The 22,005-nt window shown below is 40.6% G+C and overlaps 1 pseudogene; it reads right to left on the bottom strand.

Moving 5' to 3' along the window:
• LOC144374374 (transport and Golgi organization protein 1 homolog) overlaps window positions 1–22,005 on the bottom strand; it is a 142,852-nt pseudogene that overhangs the window by 69,916 nt on the left and 50,931 nt on the right.

Below are 22,005 nucleotides of genomic sequence, written 5' to 3'. Positions count from 1 at the left end.
AGAGAGAGAGAGAGAGGGAGGGAGGGAGGGAGGGAGGGGAGAGAGAGATTTTTAAATATTTATTTTTTAGTTCTCGGCGGACACAACATCTTTTTTTGTATGTGGTGCTGAGCATCGAACCCGGGCTGCATGCATGCCAGGCAAGCGCGCTACTGCTTGAGCCACATCCCCAACCCCTAGTTGTGTCTTTATATGTGTACTTAGGGTAATGATGGTAATCTCATTCCACTGTCTTTTCTATCTACTATTTAGATGTATTTGAAAACTTTAAGAAAAATCAGAAATACTCTTTCCTATTTTCATGAAAGCATAAATTTTTAGCCATATAAAATGTGTCCTGATGGGTTTTGGTTATATTTTTATACCTCATGAAAAGAGAAGAAATGTTCGCCAGGACAAGCCTCTAAACTGGAAGCTAATAGCCATGTTATCTTGTGTGCTCTCTTCCTCCACATCATCACTTAGGTTTGAGTGAGGCCAAGAACTAATGACACAAAGAACAGAAGGAACTTTTCTTGTGATTACTGTATATTGTTTAAAGACAGCAAAGAATCAACTATTTGTAGCATTTTGAAAAATCCACATATAAATTTTTACTAGACTTTAAAATTTCTTCTTTGATACTCTGGTTCTACTCAAATGGTCCACTCTCAGAGGGGAAATTCAGAGAATCCTGGGAGAGTCATTATTTGTGAAGTTATAGTTATGAACAAAATCCTTTCTTGCAAAGACTTTCAAGCTGCCTCCCTTTAGCTTTCACTCATTAGTGCTGGTTGATACCTGATGCTATTAAAAAAAATCTGATCCTTATCTCACACATCCCTCTCACAAATATTGTAGAAGTACATTGTGATCCCACTAATCTTTGTCCATTGCCATCTTTCCCAGAATTCCCCAACTGTCTCTCATTTCACAGGGTTTAATCAACCTCCTTCCATCCTATTTCATATAAAGTAATCAACATTCCTTATAAAAGCTGACAGCACTTGGGTCCCCAGAACAATCCTTGTTGAGAAGGAAAAAAAGAAATTCATGACCAAATAGTAGAGAAGGCAGCCGAGTCACTTAAAAGTTAAAATTGTAATAAAAGAGAAAAGAATGATCAAGGAACCAATTAAAAGACTATTCATGTATTTTTCTCCTAAGAACCATCAGCCATGCTTCCGTTTGCACAGGGCGTTGGAAAGCAAAGCAAAATCCAAAGGACCACCAGGAAAAGTAACATCTTACTCCCCTAGTCCAGCTGCTGACCCCTCTCCACAATCTCTATTTGCAATGGAAATCTTACACCTTCTGGATGAGACAGAATGATGTAAATCGCTGGCCAAACAAATGGGAAGGCAGTAGCCTATTTTCAGTTCCTGGTTCACTTCCATTAACCAGTACCGGCTCAAGGGGAGGGCAACTCCATTTCCACCTTCAAAGGAGGAGTTGGGCGGGGCTAGGTTTTGCATATGCTCCCAAGGCAGGTTTCTGGGAATGCTCAGCTTACCATATAACTGTGCTTTTTAAAAAACTTGGCATTAAAGATAAAGCAACCTTACTTTATACTTAATTGTGAATGGGCTGCTCTAACTACTCCTCTTTCATATTCATTTGTTATTTTTAACCATGCTTTATGTCTTCACTCTGTTTCGAAGAGGCAGCTGGAGCCCACAGGTCTAGACCCTCATCTGGGTCCTGCCAGAGGAACCATCTACCACAAAGAGAATCAAGACAGTCATCGAAGACAACATTCCAAATTTTTATCCAAGTAGAGAATCCAACAGTTAAACTGTCTGCAAAAATGTAACTTTTTTTGTAGGTAGACTGAGATACATAATTATCTTTCTGAAAACACTGCAATTTTATTTTGTTCTAGTAAATAAAGTCAATCTAGATGAGTACAGAAAAGGGTGGAAACTTGGTACTAAGGTAACCAAATACAACTTAAAAATATGACCACACACATCTATTTTTTCTCTCACCCGAAACAGCTAAAGGACAATACACAGATTTCTAAAAAGATATATGAGGCAATGGTAGATGAAACAGTGCACGAATTCTTTGGAAGATAAAAAGTGCATAAGAAGAGGACAACAGATTCAAAAGAGCTGTGGAACCAAAACACTGGTATCTAGCTGGGGCTGACTGCAGGAACTGAAACCCTTTCAGTCCTCCAAAAACTCAGATGCACAAGCACAGGCACCACAGTATGGAGGAACTGAGAGGATCAGCACACCAAACACCAAGAGCACCATGTGCCCTCAGCTCCCTGTCTTTCCAATTTAAACCACCAATTTCACTGTAATGGTATAGGACTCGTCTTAGGATACAATGAGTTGTCCAGTGAAATCTTCAAATCTGACTCCCCCAGTGCAAGAGCTGGCTTGCCAACCAGTGCTGTTGGCATGAGGCCCAAAGGCCACCCACCTGTTCACAACAGAGCTGCCTGTCAGCTTTGGGATGATCAGAGGACACCAGATGTTTCAGATAAACTGCTAACAAGAACGAGAGACTCCAAAACAAAACTTTTAAAAAGAGGAGGAAGAAGGAAAAGCAAATAGAGGAAAAAGAGATAATACAGTGGGCAGGGTAACACTTTCTGAAAAGATATAATAAATATCCTCCCTGAGATATATTTTAAAAAGCTATAATAAATGTCCTCGGGGAGGATATTATATCCTTGAAATGGGAATAGGATACGATTAAAACAACAAGCTGAGAACAAGAAAGAGTTCTTGAAGAATATAAATGTGATAGTATCATAACAAATTTTAAAGATAAAACACAAGAAAAGTCCAAGAACTGTGTTCTGTAAAATAATGCCAATTGCCTAGATTTTGAATTCTCCATATATTCCATAAAAACCACACCAGTCAACAAGGATAATGAAACCACCCCTAATCTAAGCCTACCACAAAATTAGGAGTCGGGAACTACTATAAACTTCCACTTGAGGTAAACAGAGAATGAACATCCCAAACCAGCTGAGCTCTGAAGCCCTCACTGGTCTGGGGAGGCAGACAGAGACTGCACAGGAGCAGGACAGTGGGGCTCTAGCAGTGCCAGACAGATGAAGTTCATCTTCCAGAATGAGGTCACCCCAGGATGACTGAGATTGGTAGTTCAGAGCAGTGGCTGCTTAGGAATTCAAAGGAAGGGCTGGAAGGAGACGCAGTCAGACATCTAGGGACGCTCTGCCCTCGGGTGAGAAAGGGGTAATGCAGACAGCCTTCGACAGTCTATGGCAGGAAGAAAGAGAGAAGCAATGGGAGAAAATTCAGAAGGACAAAACCAAAAGCCTCACCCAGCCCTTTCCCTACCAGTAAAGGAAGCACCCTACTGAAGCCACTGTGCTTCTCTGTATTGATGAGAGAAAGAACTCTTTTTTGTGGTGGGTGGGATGGGGTGGGGAGGGAGGTACTGGGAATTGAACTCAGGGGCATGAACCACTGAGCCACATCCCCAGCCCTATTTTGTATTTAATAGAGACAGGTTCTCACTGAGTGCCTCGCTTTTGCTGAGGCTGGCTTTGAACTCATGATCCTCAGCTTCTGGAGTCACCGGGATTACAGGTGTGCACCACTGTGCCAGGCTAGAAGGAACTCTTGAATTAAGAATCTCAGTAAGGGTGAAAAATCTATATAATGAAAATTACAGAACCTTAAAGAAAGAAATCAAAAAAAGACCTTAGAAGATAGAAAGATCTACCTTGCTCTTGGATAGGCAGAATTAATATTATCAAAATGACCATACTTCCAAAAGCGCTATACAGATTTAATGCAATTCCAATCAAAATCCCAATGACATTCCTCATAGAAATAGAAAAACAATCATGAAATTCATCTGGAAAAATAAGAGACCCAGAATAGCTAAAGCAATCCTTAGCAAGAAGAGTGAAGCAGGGGGCATCACTATATCAGACCTTAAACTATACTACAGAGCAACAGTAACAAAAACAGCATGGTATTGGCACCAAAACAGACTGGTAGACCAATGGCACAGAACAGAGGATACAGAGACTAACCCACAAAACTACAATTATCTTATATTAGACAAAGGTACCAAAAACATGCACTAGAGAAAAGATTGCATCTTCAACAAATGGTGCTGGGAGAACTGGAAATCCATATGCAACAAAATGAAATTAAACCCCTATCTCTCACCATGCACAAAACTCGAGTCAAAATGTATCAAGGACCTGGGAATAAAACCAGAGACTCTGCGTTTAATAGAAAAAAAAGTAGACCCTAATCTCCATCATGTGGGATTAGGCTCCAACTTCCTTAATAAGACTCTTTTGGTGCCAGAATTAAAATCAAGAATCAATAAATGGGATGGACTCAAACTAAAAAGTTTCTTTCTTCTCAGCAAAAGAAACAAATCTGTGAGGTGAATAGAAAGCCTACATCTTGGGAGCAAATCTTTACCCCTCACACATCAGATATAGCACTAATCTCTAGGGTATATAAAGAACCTCAAAAGCTAAACACCAAAAAAAAAAAAAATAACCCAATCAATAAATGGGCCAAGGACCTGAACAGACACTTCTCAGAAGATAATATACAATCAGTCAACAAATACATGAAAAATGTTCATCATTACTAGCTATTAGAGAAGTGCAAATCAAAACCACTCTAAGATTTCATCTCACTCGTCAGAATGGCAGCTATTATGGATACAAACCACAATAAGTGTTGGTGAGGATGTGGGAGAAAAAGGCACACTCATACACTGCTGATAGGACTGCAAATTGGTGCAGCCAATATGGAAAGCAGTATGGAGATTCCTTGGAAAATTGAGAATGGAACCACCGTCTGACCCAGCTGTCCATCTCCTCAATCTATATCCAAAGGACTTAAAAACAGTATACTACAGGACACAGATGCATCAATGTTTACAGCAGCACAATTCACAATAGCTAAACTCTGGGACCAACCTAGATGCCCTTCAATAGATGAATGGATTAAAAACTGTGGGGGGTGTGTGTGTGTGTGTGTGTATGTGTGTATACACACACATACACACACACACACACACACACAATGGAATATTACTCAGCAATAGAAGAAAATAAAATCATGGCATTTGCAGGTAAATGGATGGAGTTAGAAAAGATAATGCTAAGTTAGCCAATCCCAAAAAACCAAATGCTGAATGTTTTCTTTGATATAAGGAGGCTGATTTATAGTGGGATAGAGAGTGGGAGATGGGAGGAACAACAAGCTCTAGATAGGGCAGAGGGGTTGGAGGGGAAGGGAGGAGGCATGAGGTTATTAATGATGGTGGAATGTTATAATTATTATCCAAAGTACAGGTATGAATACAGGAACTGGGTGTGAATATACTGTGTATACAATCAGAGATATGAAAAATTGTGCTCTATATGTATAAGAATTATAATGCTTTCTGCTGTCATATATGAATAAAAATGTTTTAAAAGGTCCGTAAAACCCTCTCACACCAGCCCATACTGACTCCCTCTTGCTGATACAGGAGAACAGTCATTTTAAAAATAATCATGAGAAACAAAAAAAAAACCCTTTCAAGTCTGAAATTCAAATATTTCAGAACAGAAAATGGACAAAAAGATAAATATTGGGGCTAGGGTTGTAGTTCAGTGGCAGAGTGCTTACTCAGCATGTGTGAGGCACTGGGCTCGATCCTTAGCCACCACATTAAAAAAATAAAATAAGGGCATGCTGTCTATCTACAACTAAATATATATATATATATATATATATATATATATATATATATATATATATATATATATAAGAGAGAGAGAGAGAGAGAGAGAGAGAGAGAGAGAGAGAGAGAGAGAGAGAGAGAGAGAAGGGGGGGACACCAAATTTGAGAAAAAAGAAAAAGGAAGACAAAATGATCTCCTACACCTCATGGGTCTTTTTTTTTAATATGTATTTTTTTAGTTGAAGTTGGACACAATGCCTTTATTTTTACTTTTGTTTTTATGTGGTGCTGAGGATTGAACCCAGGCCCTTGCACGTGCGAGGTGAGTGCTCTACCGCTGAGCCACCACCCCAGCCCCCCACCTCATGGGTCTTAAACGACCTAAAGCACATGACATAGTCAGTACTGTTGATGAACACAATAAATGTCCATAAATATCAGTTGCAATTTAAAAAACATTCTACTATTGAGAAGAGGAATCACTGTGCAAAGCACCATCATAAAGATAGGAGGTTTACCAAATAAACTCCAGAGAAGATGTCTGCGTCAAGGGAGAAAAGGTTCAAATTTAATCCTTGAGACTGACAGGACCATAAACATTAATACCATCACTTGGATTCAAAGTCCAGCTTCAAGGGAACAAGGATTACTCTGGCAGTTCTTGGACCAGGAAGCCTTAAGAATGTCATCAGATGACTACAGGGCTGGGTAGGAAAGAAAGGTCCCAGACTTCCCGTGGGGACGCATCTCACTCACACCCTACCTTGAGGTGATGGAGTCACTGGCTCACCTAACCCCAACTCACTTCCTTCCTCCTGCTCTCTGATCCCTCCTCCAGCTGCAGGCAGGGCATCAGAGGCCCACTGGCTATTCTCTGTCTCTCCCAGGATGGACTCCAGGTCTCCCTTCTCCAGGGTGCTCCCCTCAGAGGACAGCAGTTTATCCAAGCCAAATTTCAGTATGTCACTCAACTTGAATGAAGAAAACGAGAGACCCAGTTAGTTCTCATGAAAACACAGATGAGGATGTGTGACTTGCTAAGTGTCTAAATGATACCAGGTAATTCTTTCCCTGATGGACTTTCTTCTCTTCCATCACAAATGACACCTGCCAGGCTGTTTTGAAGTTGGATGAGGAATAAGCAGAGAGGTGATAAATGATGATCAGAGATGTTGACTTTGACAATTATTTACAATACCAAAAAAAATTTGGGCCTCCAATTTTTTTGAGGAGTGGGGGCAGATAAAATGATTCCAGCATCTTCTATAGCACTTCTCACCAGCATTTTTTACAGGCACTTCCAGCAGTCCTGAGAGAACTCAGAGAACCTGTTGGCTACCTTCTTACCTCTCCCACTGCCAAACTCTTATAAAGAGAAGGTGCCACTGAATACCTCATCTCACCATGAGCTGCCACCTGTCCTTGCCAAGCCGCTTTGATACTACAGTGGTTTATGAGACCCACTTTGGCAAAACCATAACCACCCTGATCACCAGACCCAAAAGCCCTTTCTCAATTTCAGTCTCCCTGGATAATCCTGCGGCACTCCCCATCCTGCCCTCTTGCTCCTCCTAGGGGATATACTCAGCCTACTTCCTATGGCTACAGGAACCAGAATCTTAGATAGTGTTACCTGGCTTTCATTTGCTACTTGCAACTCTCCACCTCCCTAAGTACTATCTCTTAGGAATTCTGAACCAATTGGGATCCACATCATGGGACTTCATTTTCATTTTGCCCTTTTAGATTTGGTTAATTATCTCTAGATTGCCTATTCTGTAACTTGGAAACTTTAGCTTGAAAATACCTGAGATGAAAACTATGACAAAAACTAAGCAAAACCATACCTGTTATATTTATATTTAACTTTGGTGTACATATATATAACCAAGCCAAATGGCTTTGGCATTTAGTACCCAAAACAGAAGAAAGCCAAGTATTTATGATGAGGCTCAGTCCATACTGGGACCCTTCCCTCTTCCACTCCTTGGACTATGTCTCCTGGCTTCCCTCGCTACTGCTCACTCACAACATGTCTTTAAGGAACTACCCATTTTTTAAATGAAAACCACTTTATTATAGTAACTAAGAGCATGTAGTTGGAAGTTAAAGAGTGCTCGGATTAGAGTCATGAATCTGATGTTTGGAAAATTTCTTAAGATGGAGGTAAAGACAACGTCTATCTCATTTTTTTGTTATTCTTCTTCTAAAACAACTGGAAAAAGTGCACGACACACAATGCTTAGCACACAGTACGCATTCAATAAGTGTTCACCGCATCTTTATCTGTTCTCTGTTTCTGTTGTGTTCTCCTTCTAAAACAAGGAACCTGCTTTCCTTTTTCAGGACTTCACTGCTCTATACTGCTTAGATTTATCAAACCAGAACCACGTCTTTTACTATTAGATTCTTTTAATAACTTAAAAAAATGTCCTGCTGTATTTTGAGACAAGGCAGTGAGTTATCACCCTTGTTCCTGGCAACCATAAATAACTCACAGTCTGGTGGGGAGGAAAGAATCAAGACAGAACCAGAGTGTGATTTCTTGCCATGGCTTGGGCAGGAAGTCCCACCGAGGTCCTCTCCACCAGCCCATAGTTTGTACTGGCCCCAGGATCTGGTCCCATGGCAGAGTTTGTGCCTGTGCATTTCACAATGATGTGCTAGCAGCTAATGCCACAGGGAAACCCCTGACTGAATGCCTGGAGCTCCCTCCACTGGGGAAGCATCTCCTCTAACTCCTGACGCCTGTGCCTTCAAAACAGCACATGATGAGCTCCTCTCCCAAGGTCCTGTAAAGAAGTATATTTAGACACCTACAGTGTACACGCACCTCTCTCTCAAGCTTTCACCTTCCATTTGAAATTGCCTCTTCAATAGTGTGAAAATAAAATGCACAGCCTGCCCGGCCACCATGACAGATGAGCATGCAGAAGACTCAAAACACAAAAGGCCAAAGACTCCAGTTACTCTCTAAGATAAACTAAAGTCAAGCAAACAAACAAAACCTAGGGTTCTTCTTTCGGGTTCTAGTACCCCCAAATCTGTGACCCTTTCCTGCAGGTGAGTGACTCCCTAACAAAAACAGCGCCTTCCCTGTCTGCAATGCTGATGTGTAAAGATACAGATGTGAGAAAACTGCCATTTTTAAACTCATGCTTGGGCTAGTTGTAAATTTGATGATTCTGCTTGTAATACTGTGTAATTTTTTCCCTTTCATATACGTCTTGAATTTTTTGTTTGATAAGCTGATCCTTTTAAAGCCTGGTTTTTCTTGCAAATTTTTCTAATTCCTTTCTTTTCTGAGTCTCCCTCTAACAATAATGTATATTGATTTTTACTATAAATTCTGTTGACTAAAGCCTACATTATCTTCATCTTTCTAATTTCTATCCCTATCTTCCTACTTTCTACTCTCATCTTTCAGGCTTAAAGGCTTAAAGCCAACTTGGAACTTGCTCTCTCTCACTGCCTGCCTCAAAACAATAGCCAACTCCTGTCATTTCTCTGTAGTTTCCTACAGCAGACTTTCCCACAGCTACTACCTTTTCTCAGACATTTATTACTCTCTTCATGCTTGAATCATACTAGATACTAGGGGTTGATCTCTCTGCATCTAATCCCTCAGAAGGACTTGGGGTATATTATAATATAGGTTCAATTTTATCTCAAAGGCTGCTGCTAAGGAATAACTCTAAACCTCCTACCAAAAGAGAGTTCTCTAGGATATTCTAAGACAGCATTTGACTCCCATCTAATTTTTCCTTCTTCAACAAATTAACTCTAGTGCTTTCATCCCTATATCCTATGGCATAATTTTGAATTCCTAATCTTGTTCACTCATCTCTGAGTATGGAATGAGTACTGTAAGTCACTACTCAAAGCGTCTGGGATTAAAGAGGAGCTATGGAACTAATCATCACTGATTTAAAAATAAGGAAGAAAAATTTTTTTCTTCCTTTTTTTTAACTTAAACAAATTCTCTCTGAGGTAACTCGTGGCACACTCATCTTTAGAAGCCATAAAGAGATCAGTTACATGCTCAAAGTCATACATCCAATAAGGGATAAGATGTGAATTTCAATCCAAGTTAGATGGTTCAAAGCTCATTCTCTTTATTCTATTTTCTCTGCCTTTAAATGCCACCCTCATTTTTAGCTTGTATGGCACCTTGCATGTAGTTAGGTACTGAGAGGGTAAGAATTAGGCCAATGAAAAAAATGTGTAATTTGCAACAATGGGTGGTTAATGCTTTTATTTTATTCTCATCTTTTATTTGCATTCTCATCCAAAGATAGTACTGGTTATAAATCATGAGACTCTAAAAAGAACACATTTTACCTGGAGGTCAGGATCAGCCAAAGGTTTCTGGGCTCCCAGAGTAAAATGGTCTCTTTTTATGATTGTGTTGGTGAGCTGCAGTTTGGAGGCTGCTTTCCTATAAACTATTTCTTCCACAGTGTCTCGGCCAATCAGCTGGATCACTTTCACAGCCCTGTACGGGAGTCAAATGAGAGCAGTGTTAGAAGTCTGCAAAGCTGGGGAAAAAAGCATGCCAGGAAAATACACCCAAAAGGAAGCAAAACCAAATGACACATTCAGGGAACAATGAAAAGGACACTGCTCATTGGGACCTGAGCATTTGTTAGAGAAATCTGGCCTCAACTTCTGTCTGAACTTTTCCCCAAAAGAGGAAGAGGAAGGAAGATGAAGTGACCATTATTGGGCCTTCATCCGTAGCCAGGATAACCCCTGGCAGGCATGTTACCTCAAGTCAAAGGGTAGCTGAACACAACTTTGTTTCCTCTTTGTGATACTGGGAACCCAACCTAGGAGAGCTTTACCATGAAGTTATAATCCTAGCGTTAAAAAAAAGTTTTGAGACAGGGTTTAGGTAAGTTGCAAGGTTGGCTTTAAACTTGATCTTCCTGCTTGAGTCTCCCATGCTGATAATGATTACAGGCATGTGCACCCACTGGCTTTAACTTCATTTTTAAACTGAATTAGGATCTAACGTGAGAAACATGAACTAAATAAATTCTAAGTTTCTCCTAATCATTTTGGAATTTAACTGTTCTTTTCAACAAAGTGAGTCTGAACTGATCATGGGACCACTGATCCCCCAACATGATTCTACAAGCCAGCAGCACAACAGGGTTCAAACCCAGTGGACTCTAACTCCAACGTGGCACTGTTGTCAGGACTACATGGTCCACCTTCCTCCCCAATCCACAGCTGCAAGCCAACAGAGCAGAAAGGTGCCAATGACTAACTCACTCACTTGTTCTGGCCAATTCGGTGAGCTCTGGCAGCTGCCCACAAGTCATTTTGAGGATTAAAATCACTGTCAGAAAAAATAACAGTATCTGCTGCTTTTAAGTTCATGCCAACTCCACCTGAAAACCATACAAAAAAGGAGCATGATCAGCAACACACAAATAAGGAACTAGAAAACACACAAGGCAGGACTGGGTCCTACTGAAAATCTGAAATCAGTCCAACTGACTGGTTTCATCCTTCAAACTGAAATTTCTGCCCCAAACTTCAGGTTTTGACCACCCTACAGTGGTCAAAAGTGCTACCTCACCTTTCATTGCGTGAACTGGGAAAATTTAATTATCAAATATAACAGAATGAGAAGTAAGCAGAAGAAAAGGATGCTTAAGTTAATTGCACGAAGACATTTAATATCTGTTTGAAAACCTTGATTGGATTTTGCTTCAAACAGTCTGTGAATAAGGACACAAGTTCTTTCAGAAAACAGCTACAAAAATAAGAGGTCTGGGGGCTGCAGTTGTAGCTCAGTGATAAAACACAAGTGATAGAACACGTGAGGCACTGGGTTCCTTCCTCATCACCACATAAAAATAAATAAAATAAAGGTATCATCTGTTATGGTTTAGATGTGGTGTCCTCCAAAAGCTCACATGTGACACAATGCAAGAAGGTTTGGAGGAGAAATGACTGGGATATAGCTTTAACCTAATCAGTGAATGAATTGCTAATGGGATTAACTGAGTGGTAACTGGGGCAGGTGGGTGTGGCTGGAAAAAGGGGTTCAGCAGGCACATGGATAAGGGGTATATATTTTGTATCTGGACAGTGGAGTCTCTCTCTCTCTGCTTTCTGATCATGATGTGAGCTGCTACCCTCAGTCACACTCTCCAGCCATGATGCTGCCTCCCCTGGAGCTCCAAGGAATGGAGTCGGCCTTCTATGGACTAAGACCTCTGAAACCATGAACCCTCCAATAAACATTCCTCCTCCACAGTTGGTTCTGGTCACAGAGGTGAAAAAGCTGACTAAAACAGTGCCCATCTACAACTAAAAATGTATCTTAAAACAACGAGAGGTCTGCAGTGGGCAGTAAGAAACACACATGACCACACTTGCAGCTTCAACAAGGTAGGAAGACCTGACACTAGCTATGATTAGAGCAGATGATACCTGCCTCTGAGTGGAGAAAACCTGAGAGTGTCTTCCTGTACTGGTTTCCACACTGATCAAAGAAGATGTCGTAAAATCAGTTCAAGACAAGAACACTCAATGCAACAACTCTCTGGTCTTTCTCCAATGGTGCAGGAAAAGGCCAAAAGAGCACTTTGGGTTCAGGAATTTAGAGTACTAAGAAGCAAACCACAGGCTTCTCTTTGATAAATGTGGAAACTGTACAGAACACACTCTAGCCAGGGTCGTTGGAGCTCATTGCTAAAACAGGCCTAAAAGGGCTTGTTCCAAGAACTGAATGAAGGGTTCCTTTCTACAGGACTACTAACTCCTGGCTGGATGTAAGACAAGCCAGGCAGGAACGTTCTCATTGAAGTCTTCCTATGAAATCAAAGTTGGAATAAAGAAATACTAATGACTGAATACGGAGAAAGGCTAAGTTATACCCAATAATAAGAGCTACACTTCTATTTTACTACTGCCAAGCACTTTACATGTGTTGACTCTTTTAACCCTCACAACAACCCTGTGTCCTTGCTAGCACTATTCTCATTTTGCAGATGCTGAAATGGAAACAGCTACATTAAGGGATTTATTTGAAGTTGCACCACTAGAAGATAAAACAGTCAGGATTCCATCCCATATTCCAGAATCTGAGGTCATTACTCCTGGGACAGAGACAGGGTCTCACAGTGTTGCCCAGGCCGGCCTTGAACTCCTGGGCTCAAGCCATCCTCCTGCCTCAGCCTCCTGAGTAGCTGGAACTGTAGGCATGCACTAATGTGCCAGGCTCCAGAACCTTTTTGTCCACTGTATGCTAATTATCAAGGCAGTCATATCATTTGAAAATGTGTTTGTGTTCCATAAGAATTATCTTTCTTGGGCTGGGGATGTGGCTCAAGCGGTAGCATGCTCGCCTGGCATGCGTGTGGCTCGGGTTCGATACTCAGCACCACATACAAAGATGTTGTGCTCGCCGAAAACTAAAAAAAATAAATAATTCTCACTCTCTCTCTCTAAAAAAAAAATAATAATAATAATAAAGTTGCTTTGTCATCACTAAAAAAGTTAAAAAAAATTATCTTTCTCTTGAGTTAATAGTGGCTAGTGCAGCCCTTCCTCACCAAAGATATTTTAAGCTGCATTTAGTTGTTTGGGACATATTCCTAAGCTATCGCTGCCATCTGCCGGCAATATGTGGTAACAACCCCGTGGAAAGCTGGAAGGAAACATTAAATGAAAACGCGGCACAGGTATAGCTACAACACGATGGCACGTATGACAGTTAGTGCGTGAAAAAGGCTAATGTCCAGGACTGCTTCAGCTTCTAGATAATCTACTCTGAGGCCTCCAAGGAGATTAACTAATTTTAGATGTTTCAAACATTATTTGCTCTCTAAATATGAAAAATAAAATCTTAAAACGCGGGGCTGGGGATGTGGCTCAAGCGGTAGCGTGCTCGCCTGGCATGCGTGTGGCCTGGGTTCGATCCTCAGCACCACATACAAACAACGATGTTGTATCTGCCGATAACTAAAAAATAAATATTAAAAAAATTCTCTCTCTTCCTCTAAAAAAAAAATCTTAAACACATAAATGGAATTCCTCTCCCAACACTGACCATGCCTTTGACCACATCCTTTGAGCTTCCCCAAAGAATAATCATGAGACAATGGGACTGAATGACAGGGTGTGGTATATGACCTGGGAAGAGACTGGACCAAAGGAATCTGATTGTATCTTATTATTGGCTTTAAGACACACACTAGAGAAATGATCTCCTGATACTAAAGGGTCATATCTAACACTTCTTTTATAGACCCATATAGTACAAAGCACTTACTAAGTGCTTTCTACATAAGGATGACCTTTCATTCCATAAAGACATTAATCTCTTTATCATCAAGGACACAATTCCTGTCTGTGTTCCTATATCTATTCCATCAGGATTACCATCAAAAAAATAAGATCATGAAACCCAGACTATGAATTCAAAATTAATTTAGGGTTTTTTGATTCAGAATGTAAGAAAAATTCCATTTCCCCAAACCGATTTCAAATTATTTAATACTATGTGAAAGCAACTGGCAAAACCACAAGTGTCATTTATTTATGATTAAGTCATATGGACAATACCATAATAATTATAAATAGCTGTCAGTTTCACTCTAGTCATATTTTAAACAAATCTTTATTAAACTTTATAACACTCTTTCAGAGGTACTCCTGGAGGAAGGGAAACTAGAAAAGAGATTATCTTATTTTCCAAATTCATGGCTAGAAAGGAGAATGAATGAATGTGAATAAAACTTTCCCCCAAATTAAAAACAAAACAAAACAGGACGTTCCTGGTCAGTGGTCTAAGTGGATTAGAATTACTTTCCAACAGGCCCAGGTTTCAGCCTCCCTTCTCACGATCACAGCTTCACAGGTTGAACAGAAAAGAGCTCCACACGAGAAGTCCAGTACTAGGCTACGTAAGTGCTTCGATTCTCTCTTTTTTCAATACTCCTTGGTAAGAACCTCTCCTTTCAGAGAATTAGGGGAAAATGTACCAGTGGTGGGATGACTGTCTGCTTCCTCAACACCCATAGGCTTACCTGCCCTGGTGCTCAGGAGAAAAACAAAGATGGGCTGCTGTCCAAAGCTTTTGATGGCCACGTGTCTCTCTTCGCCTCTCACAGAACCGTCCACACGCTCATAGCTGTAGCCTTTATGTAGAGAAGACAACAACCACACACAGGTCCTTACTCTTTGCAAGGACTCTTAGGAAATAAAATAATCGAGTCATTCCTAAGCCAATGCCTATTTGTCCTTTCCACACCCAAGCCTGCCCTACTTTCAATAAAGCCCAAAGGAAAAATCTCAATTGTTTTATAACTTGATCTTGTTTCTTATTTTATGTGGTACTGAGGATTCAAACCAGTGTCTCTCACATGCCAGGTAAGGGCTCTACCACTGAGCCACAACCCCAGTCTGAAAGATCTAAATTTAGGGGAACAATTCATCACTTCAGTCAAGAGCTTTGTAATGTTGTGAACAACCAATAAAAAAAAAAAAAATCATCACTTCACCAAAAAAATCACCATAACACACTATCCTGGGTTTTAAAACCACAGGCAGCCAAAGTCTTTGGCATTTGCATAGGTAATATTTGGTTTTGACTCTTCCCAGGCCACCCTAAATATCCACACACTGGCAGTTGGTGACTACTGAGACACAATCCTGACTTAGGCAAGCAGTAAGACAAGCGCTTGGGAGCCTGCCTGATAACCCAGCACCTGCTTTTTAGTGAAGCTCTAGGGCTCTCCACTTGTCACCACGCATCAGGTCAGGAAGGGGAATTATAATCTCAATTCATGTTTTGGTACTCGAGATTCCTCAATGTGCCAGTAGCTGAAGTGTCCAGTTACTGCAGTACTTGGGGGGCATCAAGTAGATCTGAGAGACCACTCCCAACTAAACTTTAAAACAGTTATTTCTGCGGCTGATACTCTCCCACAGGCTCAAAAATCAACCCCTGTTCAAGCTTTGTCCCATTATCCCACATCAATTTTATTATATATTAAGCAGAGTTCTCAAGTAACTGCCTACATCCCCTATTGTCACAGAAATAACTGCTCTCACCCTCCCTCTGCTTGATTTGTGGGATCTCCATACTATCTATCTTCCCTTTCTTACTAATCCTGCATAAGTACACAACTGCTGAGTTGTCGAGAGACACTGCAAGTGTTTGTCGCTGAAACTTGACTCACACATTTTTGAAGCCATTTTCACAATGTCTGCTCCATACCCATCACCTACATCACCTGGTGAGAATGTGGGTGTTACTTCTGCCCATGTGTCTCTACCCTGCTGTTGATCTTGCTTCACACACCACTGTCCCCTCTCCTCAGCCTTTTCACCTTCTTTGTCTTTAACTTTTTCCTCGGTAACCTTCCCACACCCCTTATGACTCTCAGATGATGTAGTGGCCAAGGGGAGTCACCTTTGCAGTCCATATAGTCCTGGAGAATATCCAACATCTGGGTCATCTGAGAGAAGAGTAAGACGCAATGGCCCCTGGCAAGAAGAAGAAAAGGAGAAACTGCCAACTCTAGTAGTGTTTACGGGGAGTGACCCTCAGGCAACATGACCAAAGGGGATAACTTTACACATAAGGGAAATACTAAAGTAGAAATATCAATGTCCTGTAACTTTCTCAGAAACTCTGAATACTTTATACAAGAAGACAAAGTGCCTCCACATGTAGCTGCATCCCTCAGAGCAGTCCCAGGGCACCTGTCAATTCACCAGGGAGTGTGGAAGCCCTGTCGTAACCAAGGATCCTCTTTCCGGAATATCACTTCACTCAATGAAGACAGAAGTTTCATTTCAATAGTAAAATAAATATACATGTGAAGAGTAAAGGCAAGGTACAAATGTGTGTGCACCCACTCCCCAAGATCCTGAAGAGCTATGGAAGGCTACCTACTGCTATTCCCACTTGGCGGTACAAGTCATTACCATCTAGAAAAGTCGAAAAGCATCATGTTAGAGAAGCAATCCCCCATGGTACACAAGAAACTTACATATAGAGTGTGAATAAAGGAAAGGATAATTCAAAATAATGTAGAAGAAACAAAATCAGGGTGACAGCCCTTATCATCAGACATTGTTTTAAATTTGCCTGAACAAACAAGGACAATGCTGTCAAAAAAATTTTTTTTTCTAAGAAAACGAACTTACCTTAATGTTGCCAGGAGAGTAAGACCAAGAGTTAGGGAGAACATCGGCCAGGCTCTAGCCCCATATTTTTGGAAAAAGCACTGAGTTTGAAGGTGAGTACCTGGATTCTTATCTCTCTCTGCCACTTACTACCTATATGACATTGGGCGTGACCTTTCGAGGTCATGAAAAACTTGGATGGAAGGTATCTATAGGTTCTTCTCCATCTCTAACACACACACTTATGGTAGATACGTCAAAGGCCATAAAATACAGTAAGACATGTAATTATGATTATTAACAATTTTTCATATTTACGTTTTAGTCATAGTTGAACACAATACCTTTATCTATTTTATTCTTTTAATTTCTTTAGTTGTAGATGGACATAATAACTTTGTTTTATTTATTTATATTTTTTTACATGGTGCTGAAGATCGAATCTCCTGCCTCACGCATGTGAGGCGAGTGCTTAGTCACTGAGCTATTTATTTATCTTTGTGTGGTGCTGAGGATTGGACCCAGGGCCTCACATGTGCTATCTAGGCAAGCACTCGACCACTGAGCCACAACTCCAGCCCCAGGACATGCAATTATTTAATTTGCAAAAGACTGGGCAATTTTGACAAATCTGAAGTTTTAAGTTAGTTCAGGCCACACCTGGGGCAATCATCCTAAAGGCACAATTCTGAAATTCTTGAGTCTCTTGTCTTTTCCTAGACTCCCCCTTTCCTGTGGTGATGAAGATGTACATGCTGGATACCAGGCTGCTGAACACTAACCAAATGTCATCTTCTGATACCCAACTTGCATTTCAGGGAAAGAGTATTCCCCAACTACGCCTTGAGTTTAAATCAAATTCCAAAGATTAACAAGAACCAATGTTTACTCAACCTTTATTATGTGTCAGTTCAATTCAAGGAACCAGCAGGCAATTTTAAAAGAAATGCTCAATGTTGACTCATCCTTGTGGATGCAACCAACATAGCTGGACAGATGAGGTGAACATACATTGATCAACAAGGTAGCAGAGTAAGGTAGGGCTTGCCAAGTCCTGGACTGGGATCCTAAATGCTGCAGGAATTCAGGAAAGAAAGGATCAAGGTGGAGGAGTGGGGTTGGATGAGATAGAATGGGGTGGGTGTACAGTTGCAGAGAAAGTAGGCCCTGAATTCCAGGCTTCTAAAAAAGGGAACTTGAATCAGTCTCAAGAATCAGTAAGTTCTTCATTACTCAGGTTTGAACTAGTCACTCCCCAAGAGCAGTACATGTCAACCTATTCCTACCTGGAATTCAGGAATGCCAGCAGCTTATCCAGCAGGTGAAGTTTCCCACTAGCCTCAATCAGGTGGTCTCCAACTTCAAAAGGCTCTGGCTCCACACCTGGAAAGCAGAGAGCCCAATCCTAATTGTGTGCCCTGAGTCAGGGCAAAATTCTTAAGTAGAAAACCCAATAGGTAGGCAACAGAGAGAGCCCAAGCTCTTTCTAATGCAGTAGGCCCTTCAGTCTCACCTATTCGAGGCATTTTCTAATTATTTGCTTAATATCAACTGCAGAGCCTGGCACATCCAAAAAGTCTAATAAATATTTATCTAAGAAACAAACTCACTCTTTAGGAAACTGAGGGAAAGGAAGATGCCAGAGATCAAGAAGATCCACAAAGGAAATTCTAAGGCTCTCACTCTAGATAAGAAATCAAGAAATAGGCTTAGGTGTGTATAAAAGTGATTCTCAAGGTACAGGCGGCAGTCAGAATATTCTGGAAGATGTCCTTCAAAATCTATGTTCCTAATGGCCCTTCTCCCTTAAAAAAAAAGTTCTAATGTGCACTTGATTAAAGTTCTGTTAAACTTTTAAACAGCTCCTAATGGTACTTGGCAGACTCCTTAAAACAAGTACAGCAGACTTTTTGCAATCTTTCTACACTAAGGAATTCCAGGGCCAGCCATCAGAGTGCATCCAAAAACCCCAATGGGAATGAAAATGAAACACTACACATAAATTTGTGGCAACAAGAGCAGTGCTTAGAGGGACATGTACAGAAGTCACTAGGATGAAAGGAGAGAGCAAAGGACACAGAGCAGGAGCATGCAGACAGGAAGAAAGGCAGGAAAAACTGCTACCCAGAAGCTGAGTGAAGAGCATCCCAAGGAGGAAGCCATCTGCTGTGTCAAGGGATCTGAGAGGTTAACGAAACGTGAACTGACAATGCCTGGGCATCACAGAGAACACAGAGAACTGGGCGTAGTGACCGAGAGGGCTCAAGACAAAAGGAAATCCAATCCTAAAGAAGGGTCAGATGAATCGCCATTATGACCCATTCTGTAAAGCTGCCAGTTTTCCTCTCCACAACTGTCACTATCATGAAAGAAAGAAAAGCTCCCTGCCCTCCAAAAAATCTTAGAAACATTTCTAGATTGCAGAAAAGTAGAGTCCAGGCAAATGCAATGGATCCTGCATTAAGAGAGAAAAAGGAAAGCAGCTTAAGGAATATTACGGGACATGTGAAGAAATCTTCAGTATGAATAACACGAGATATCATTAATATACAGAAAATGAGAAGAAGCAGAGTAGACACATAAATGCAGCAGTTCTGTTGAAGACTCTGGCTATGATTTTGGTTACAGAACTACTAATGAAAAATAATGGGGGGAAACAGGACACTGGCTCACCATCAAACAAATACGGGTGATCCACGCACTTTCGAAGCTGGGATAAGATATTCTGAAGTTTAATTTTCCTTGCCATCTCATTTTCAAATGCATCTGAAATTTTGAAGATAGAGAGGAAAAGGGACTAACAAATCAAAACACAAACAAAACACAAACATAACCTTTCTCATTTCATAGTATTTCCCTCAAGTTTATACTACCCTCCCAAATGGCAATCAATTGCACTGAGAATTAAAATCATATCCATATGGGATTTTCTTACTCCTCACTTTGTTTTGAGAAGGAAGTCTACAAGGTGAACTTAGCAGTGCTTTGTTAAAACAATTGTAAACTTCTAAAATTTCTTCTTTAACTGCTATTGTGGTTTTAAGATGGGAGAAAAAAAAACAAATAGAGGATAAAAATCATGAGTAGACACTTAAAAGTGTTTGCTATATTGCAGGCATAAGAAAAACCATGCAAGAGGAAAAAGAGAAATTCCATCATGCAACAACCAAGTCTGAGCTACACTTAACACTGCTATTGTTCCACATCAGGTGATTGGCATATCATTCAGAATACAAAATTCTACCTTATATTCTTGCTACACAAAGTGAGTGTAATCATAAATATTTCCCTGCACAAAAATCACATCCCCATTTAGTTTCTTAATGGACCAAGTGTCCTCTGAATACCTAGGTCTTTCATCAAAATAGCCTTGTAGTATTTTTTCTGCAATGCTGACATGCCATGGTATATCACTACTTCTGTCTTTTTGGGAAGTTCTTTAGCTACCACTGCTTTCACTCGCCTCAGCAGAAACGGCTGCAAGAGGTTGTGAAGTTCACTTGCTGTGGAAGGAAACAACATAAAAGAGTGTGGTACAAAAATACAGCAGAGGCGCCAAACTACTAGAGAACATGGAGCAACTCACTTTCCTCATTTTCATGCTAATTCTGCGTTCTAAGTCTGTACAGTAAGTTTTCAGTTATAGATGCTCCTGGACTTACAAAGGGATTACATTCCTATAAACCCATCACAAACTGAAAATATCTTAGATGTAAAAAGTGCCTTGAACGGACCTAACATACCAAACACCACAGCTCAGCCCACCCTACCTCACATGTGCTCAGCACTTACATTAGTCCACTCAGCAAAATAATCTAACCCAAGCCTCTTCTATGAAAAACTGTGAATACTTCATGTAATGTGCTGAATGCCTGTGACTAAACAACTGACAACACAGAGCACTGTGTGGTATCAGTTACTTACCCTCAGGGTCGCTGAGTCATTGGGGAGTGGTGCCTCGCTGCTGCCACCCCGCCTCACAGGACAGTACCTTACAACCTATCCCAAGTCTGGGAAAAGACTGAAACTCATGCCTTCTTATGGCTGAAGAGCATCCCATCCTGTATCTACACCACATTTCCTTTTTATCTGCTAATGGACGCCTAGGTGAGCTCCACACTCTGGGTACTGTTAAGAGTGCTGCAATGAACACAGGAGCACAGACATCTCTTGACATGTCGATCCCCTTCTTCGACTATATGCCCAGTATGGGATTGCTGAATTGTACAGCAGTTCTATTTAGTTTTCGGAGGAAATGCCATCCTGGTTTTTACGATGGCCATACCATCTCCATTCCCACCCGGGTGTCTCAGAGTTCCACTTCCACCACAGCCTTGCCAGCGTTTGGTGTCTGTAATAACCATTCTAAGGGGGGGGGGAGGTTTCCCATTATGTTCCTGATTTGCATTTCCCTGATGATTATATTGAACATTCTAATATAACTAACAATAATGCATTTTATATCTTAAACCAGTTAGAATCTAGAATTTTGAATATATTCAACATAAAGAAATGATAAAGGTTTTGCTATATGATATGCTAATGACCTAAGTGATCACTATGCAAAACATCAACAGGTATAAATATGTACCTCAAACATAGGTACAAATAGGTACACCAATAAAAATTTGAAATTCAAAGTACAGTTTCTATTGAATGTTGCTGCTTTTGTAAAGTGGTAAAGTCAAAAAATTATAAGCTGAACCACCATAATTAGAGGACCAATCATTTCTCCCTATCCTGGTTTCTTCCTATTCCTTCTGGACTTGTTACTGGCTTTTAATACCCAAACTACAACACTCAAAGAACTGGATTCTTCTTAGGAATAATCTCATTTTCAAGACACTGTTTTCCAGGGTATTCTTCATTCCATCTCACTGATCAGCATACAGCGTAGAAATGCAGGGTGAGCAATACTGTCTCCATGTTTATGACAGTTAAGTGAGGCTCAGAGAAATCAGACCACTTATCCATGGACACACAAGTGAATGTGAAAATGGCGAGCATTAAAAGTGGATTTTTAAAAACTTCTAATCCCTTGTTCTTTTACAGGCATCTTAGACTTCAAAAGCTACACTAAGTTGGAAGTATACATCATGTAGGAAAACCAGAAACAGAAAACAAAAATACAAGCAACCTGTTAAATGTGAAATTCAGATAAACAATTCATAGCTCTTC

Source organism: Ictidomys tridecemlineatus, unplaced genomic scaffold (assembly GCF_052094955.1).
Source record: "Ictidomys tridecemlineatus isolate mIctTri1 unplaced genomic scaffold, mIctTri1.hap1 Scaffold_666, whole genome shotgun sequence".
NCBI classification, from domain to species: Eukaryota; Metazoa; Chordata; class Mammalia; order Rodentia; family Sciuridae; genus Ictidomys; species Ictidomys tridecemlineatus.
This window is presented reverse-complemented; position numbering and strand designations above follow the sequence as displayed.